At 57.2% G+C, this 5,000-nt stretch overlaps 2 non-coding genes and 1 pseudogene across 2 annotated transcripts; all 3 read right to left on the reverse strand.

Moving 5' to 3' along the window:
- The window catches only part of LOC124774396, a 6,113-nt pseudogene extending 5,749 nt beyond the window's left edge, over window positions 1-364 (reverse strand).
- Window positions 365-552: 188 nt separating this feature from the next.
- LOC124774080 lies at window positions 553-707 on the reverse strand. Its single transcript, XR_007015076.1, has one exon. It is a non-coding gene; the product is annotated as a 5.8S ribosomal RNA (ribosomal RNA).
- Window positions 708-1,059: 352 nt separating this feature from the next.
- Window positions 1,060-2,968, reverse strand: LOC124774211. The gene has a single exon (XR_007015202.1). It is a non-coding gene; the product is annotated as a small subunit ribosomal RNA (ribosomal RNA).
- Window positions 2,969-5,000: the final 2,032 nt, after the last annotated feature.

A 5,000-nucleotide genomic window follows, 5' to 3' on the forward strand; every position in this document is an offset into this window, starting at 1 on the left:
CTTGTTCGCTATCGGTCTCGTGGTCATATTTAGTCTCAGATGGAGTTTACCACCCACTTGGAGCTGCACTCTCAAGCAACCCGACTCGAAGGAGAGGTCCCGCCGACGCTCGCACCGGCCGCTACGGGCCTGGCACCCTCTACGGGCCGTGGCCTCATTCAAGTTGGACTTGGGCTCGGCGCGAGGCGTCGGGGTAGTGGACCCTCCCAAACACCACATGCCACGACAGGCGGCAGCCTGCGGGGTTCGGTGCTGGACTCTTCCCTGTTCGCTCGCCGCTACTGGGGGAATCCTTGTTAGTTTCTTTTCCTCCGCTTAGTAATATGCTTAAATTCAGCGGGTAGTCTCGCCTGCTCTGAGGTCGTTGTACGAGGTGTCGCACGCCACACCGCCAGCCGGCTGTGCACGCTACCGAGAAAGTACCGGTATGCGAACCGCCAGGCGACGGGCGCGCATCGCACGTTTGAGGAGACGCGGCCGGCCCCACAGGCGGCCGCGACACTCCCAGGTCTGCGAAGCGGGGCAAACGCCGCGCGCTTCAGTATACGTAGCCGACCCTCAGCCAGACGTGGCCCGGGAACGGAATCCATGGACCGCAATGTGCGTTCGAAACGTCGATGTTCATGTGTCCTGCAGTTCACATGTCGACGCGCAATTTGCTGCGTTCTTCATCGACCCACGAGCCGAGTGATCCACCGTCCTGGGTGATCTTTTCTCAAGTTTCCGCCGTCTCTTTCGAGACGGTCGCATAGGCGGGAGTGAGGCGTGTGGCGGCCCCTGTTCCAGCGTTCTGTGTCCAACGGCCTCACGGCCGACGGGCGTCGTACGGCTCCACACCGGAGCGGACAGGCACTCGGGCGAAAGTCATTCAAAACCGGCGCCAGGCGCCAGGTGCCGCAGGCCAGCCGCTCCAGCGCTTCAGCGCTCGTACCACACAACATTGCCGCTAGTTTTGAGAGGCACGCGTGGTTCCGCACGCGGCGCACGGCTACGGCGAGCCGTACAGGTAGCGTGTTGCGCGACACGACACGCACATCGAAAGACATGCAGTCTAGTCGGTAATGATCCTTCCGCAGGTTCACCTACGGAAACCTTGTTACGACTTTTACTTCCTCTAAATGATCAAGTTTGGTCATCTTTCCGGTAGCATCGGCAACGACAGAGTCAATGCCGCGTACCAGTCCGAAGACCTCACTAAATCATTCAATCGGTAGTAGCGACGGGCGGTGTGTACAAAGGGCAGGGACGTAATCAACGCGAGCTTATGACTCGCGCTTACTGGGAATTCCTCGTTCATGGGGAACAATTGCAAGCCCCAATCCCTAGCACGAAGGAGGTTCAGCGGGTTACCCCGACCTTTCGGCCTAGGAAGACACGCTGATTCCTTCAGTGTAGCGCGCGTGCGGCCCAGAACATCTAAGGGCATCACAGACCTGTTATTGCTCAATCTCGTGCGGCTAGAAGCCGCCTGTCCCTCTAAGAAGAAAAGTAATCGCTGACAGCACGAAGGATGTCACGCGACTAGTTAGCAGGCTAGAGTCTCGTTCGTTATCGGAATTAACCAGACAAATCGCTCCACCAACTAAGAACGGCCATGCACCACCACCCACCGAATCAAGAAAGAGCTATCAATCTGTCAATCCTTCCGGTGTCCGGGCCTGGTGAGGTTTCCCGTGTTGAGTCAAATTAAGCCGCAGGCTCCACTCCTGGTGGTGCCCTTCCGTCAATTCCTTTAAGTTTCAGCTTTGCAACCATACTTCCCCCGGAACCCAAAAGCTTTGGTTTCCCGGAGGCTGCCCGCCGAGTCATCGGAGGAACTGCGGCGGATCGCTGGCTGGCATCGTTTATGGTTAGAACTAGGGCGGTATCTGATCGCCTTCGAACCTCTAACTTTCGTTCTTGATTAATGAAAACATACTTGGCAAATGCTTTCGCTTCTGTTCGTCTTGCGACGATCCAAGAATTTCACCTCTAACGTCGCAATACGAATGCCCCCGCCTGTCCCTATTAATCATTACCTCGGGTTCCGAAAACCAACAAAATAGAACCGAGGTCCTATTCCATTATTCCATGCACACAGTATTCAGGCGGGCTTGCCTGCTTTAAGCACTCTAATTTGTTCAAAGTAAACGTGCCGGCCCACCGAGACACTCAATAAAGAGCACCCTGGTAGGATTTCAACGGGGTCCGCCTCGGGACGCACGAGCACGCACGGGGCGGTCGCACGCCTTCGGCTCGCCCCACCGGCAGGACGTCCCACGATACATGCCAGTTAAACACCGACGGGCGGTGAACCAACAGCGTGGGACACAAATCCAACTACGAGCTTTTTAACCGCAACAACTTTAATATACGCTATTGGAGCTGGAATTACCGCGGCTGCTGGCACCAGACTTGCCCTCCAATAGATACTCGTTAAAGGATTTAAAGTGTACTCATTCCGATTACGGGGCCTCGGATGAGTCCCGTATCGTTATTTTTCGTCACTACCTCCCCGTGCCGGGAGTGGGTAATTTGCGCGCCTGCTGCCTTCCTTGGATGTGGTAGCCGTTTCTCAGGCTCCCTCTCCGGAATCGAACCCTGATTCCCCGTTACCCGTTACAACCATGGTAGGCGCAGAACCTACCATCGACAGTTGATAAGGCAGACATTTGAAAGATGCGTCGCCGGTACGAGGACCGTGCGATCAGCCCAAAGTTATTCAGAGTCACCAAGGCAAACGGACCGGACGAGCCGACCGATTGGTTTTGATCTAATAAAAGCGTCCCTTCCATCTCTGGTCGGGACTCTGTTTGCATGTATTAGCTCTAGAATTACCACAGTTATCCAAGTAACGTGGGTACGATCTAAGGAACCATAACTGATTTAATGAGCCATTCGCGGTTTCACCTTAATGCGGCTTGTACTGAGACATGCATGGCTTAATCTTTGAGACAAGCATATGACTACTGGCAGGATCAACCAGGGAGCTGCGTCAACTAGAGCTGAGCAGCCGGCCGCCCGGGAGTGTGTCCCGGGGGCCCGCGCGAACACGCAAGCGTCCGCTCAATCATTCTGCAAACAGGAGGAGGCTGAGCTCCCCTGCACAATACACCTCGAAACCCTCTCAGGTCCCGGCGGCGCGCAGCGCCGTCCCAAGTACTTGGTCGGGTTCGAGAGAGGCGCAATCGCCCGGAGTTAGGCGAGTAGACGCTTTCGGTGCGACCACCCGTGCTCCCAACTGAGCTTGCCGCTGCCGACAGAGGCCCGGGAGCGTGCTGTCGTGGCATTGCCGGCGGGAGACAACACGCGCCACCTACGGTGACCGGCAGCTCCAACGCCAGCGCCACAGAAGGACAAAAGCCCCACTTGGGTGCCGAAGCGAACTCTCCCAGCACAGCGCACGCGCCAACACATCCGCACAGCTGCGATACAAACCACCAGCGAGAACCGCTGGGGCGACCGAGCAGCAGACGGCGTCGCGGCGCCGAGCGCCGGGCGGCGGCGCATCCTCAACGCACACAGTCCTCAATCGGACCAGCACACTGAAGATGTCCACCGCGCTTCGCACCGGGCCCGCGAGGACCTACTTTGGCCGCACGGCGCCGCGCGCAGGGTGCGCCGGCGCGCAGCTGCGACGCCTGCCGCGTCCGTCGGCCGGCGCGCCTGCCACTGGCCGCCCCCACCAGCCGGCTGTAGCGCGTGCGCCCACGCACCGCGCGGCCAGCACGCCGGGAGGCGCCCCCTCACCGGCCGGGGACGGTCCCACCCAGCCACCGCCGCGTATCGCTTCACACCCAGATGCCGTTCAGTTTCATCGGCATGGTGGGTATCGCTGGAACAACCGGTTAGTACCTCAACCTATCGTCGCCATCACCGATTCACCCCTAGCGAGAACAACCGCACCACAACGGGTTACCATTTCTTCATTTGCGTAACTTCACCAGCAAACGTAGGCGTCCATCGCCATTAGCAACTTCAACGATTATTGCATGCCTGTGTCAGGTGTCACGCCACACTACGTCTGCCCACATACACGCAACAAAATGTGCACGCCTAGACAATACGTGGAAGGTGGCCCCCGTACGTATGCGATGTCCATTGCTCGAACGACTGTCAACCGGCCTCTGTAGCATGTCGCAGATATGGAACGCGGTGCACCATGCTATCACGGTGTTTGAGGAGAGACGACTAGGTCCGAATACATCAACACACAGCTCATGCTGATCGCCATCCACGGCGTCCGTTCCTCCCACACGTCTCTATGGCGTACCACACTGCAATCCAGCTCTCATAGGGAGACGACACGTAGCTGCGTGCACAATATTTGCACTGTATGGTCCGCCGTTTTTGGGCGCAGTCGTTGTACGGTCACACATGTGCCACGATGTATCATTCAGTACATAAGGACGAATGTGCAGTACAGATTGTGGTTTATGCGTACGACATCAGCGGACAGTTGACACAGGCCGCACCACAACGTAGCCTGAGTACGTCGCATGCGAAGGGCATTGAACATGCAAACTTCTCACCAACCAGCTTGCGAAGGCAGGGGGCAAGGTGGGGACGTGGGGAGGGGTGGGGGGGGGGGGGGCGGCATGTACGTCCTGCTGCCATCCACATAACAGTGTACAGCAGGAGCATGTGGAAAGTCAGCAAGACTTGCAAGGTGTTTAACATGAAGCGATACACAGGGGAGCGGGCAGTGCGAGTAGCGAACTATATTGCGAGGGTTGCGGGTGGGCAACACTACACTAATTGAACGAGTCGTATAACAATTACAGAGCAGGTTTAGGCGACAACGTGGGTTACGTTAGCGGACAACGTGGGTTACGTTAAGGCACAACGTGGGTTACGTTAAAGCACAACGTGGGTTACGTTAAGGCACAACGTGGGTTACGTTAAGGCACAACGTGGGTTACGTTAAGGCACAACGTGGGTGACGTTAAGGCACAACGTGGGTTACGTTAAGGCACAACGTGGGTTACGTTAAGGCACAACGTGGGTTACGTTAAGGCACA

This window comes from Schistocerca piceifrons, unplaced genomic scaffold, assembly GCF_021461385.2.
Source record: "Schistocerca piceifrons isolate TAMUIC-IGC-003096 unplaced genomic scaffold, iqSchPice1.1 HiC_scaffold_961, whole genome shotgun sequence".
Classification (NCBI taxonomy): domain Eukaryota; kingdom Metazoa; phylum Arthropoda; class Insecta; order Orthoptera; family Acrididae; genus Schistocerca; species Schistocerca piceifrons.